Below are 1,262 nucleotides of genomic sequence, written 5' to 3'. Positions count from 1 at the left end.
AATCAGGAGGGATATCTTGGCTGTGGAGGCCTCCTGTGAGGAGGAAAGGGTCCCAACCCCACATCAGACCCCTCAGCCAAGGGTTCCAGTGCTGGGAAGAGAAGTCCATTTAACGTCAGGCTATAAAAACTAATGGGGATTGTGGCTGAGTGACATGGAGACTGCTGGAGACATAGGCAGTTCTTCTTAAAGGGCCAGAGCACAGACTTACTCAGACTCTATTCTTCTGAGCTCCAGCACCGGGGAAGCTGCTTGAGGGGAATCTAGGTACGTACAGGGAGGAACTGGATTGTCTGGCATTAGAGCAAGAACTCAGGGGCAGCTTTCTCCCAGCAGCAGTGCTTGCAATGGTCGTTGTTCCTATGCTGAGACCTCCCTGTTACAGAGTTGACTGGCAGGGGTCATGTCAGAGTCTCCATCAACATGGATCAACCTGTTCACGCCACCCTGGTGATTCTCTGAGACCCTGCCTCACTCAATTTACAGCCTCACTCAAGTTGTTTACAGCAGCTTTTCCATATGAATGGTCTGTCTTGGCTCAGGCTCCAGAGTATCCTAAAATCTCTCAAACAAGCAGCAGCGGGTGTCAGCATGTCTCCATACCACACAATGAGAAACCCAGTACAAGGCACTACCAGTAGCCTGTCGTGCTTCAGAGTATAACCCCTTGTTGTATGGATCCCTTTAGAATTATGAAGTGGCCTTCCTTGTCTCTTATTATGATCTTCACTTTGAGGTCTATTTTGTCAGATATAAGTATTGCTACCCCAGCTTTTTTTTTTTTTTCATTTCCATTTGCCTGAAAGATGTTTTTCCATCCCTCACTTTCAGTCTGTGTGAGTTCCTTGTTCTGAGGTGGGTCTCCTGTAGACAGCATACTAGTATATATGGGTCATGTTTTCTTATCCATTAGGTCACTTGATGTCTTTTGATTGGAGTATTTAATCAATTTGTGTTTAATGCTATTATTGATAGGTACTTGTTTGTAGCCATTTGTATTCTTTATGCCTCTGTTCCTTCCTCCATTTCTATTTCTTCTTTTACAACATTCCCTTTAGCATTTCTTGCATTGCTGGCTTGGTAGTGATAAACTCCCTTAGCATATTTTTGTCTGTGAAGCTTCTGATTTCCCCTTCGATTTTGATTGATAGTCTTGCTGGATAGGGTATTCTTGGATTCAGTCCTTTGCTTTGCAACACTGTATACTTCATTCCATTCCCTTCTAGCTCGATATGTTTCTTTTGAGAAATAACTTGATAATC

Source organism: Myotis lucifugus, unplaced genomic scaffold (genome assembly GCF_000147115.1).
Source record: "Myotis lucifugus unplaced genomic scaffold, Myoluc2.0 scaffold_38, whole genome shotgun sequence".
Lineage (NCBI taxonomy): Eukaryota > Metazoa > Chordata > Mammalia > Chiroptera > Vespertilionidae > Myotis > Myotis lucifugus.
Note: the sequence above shows the minus strand (reverse complement) of the source record.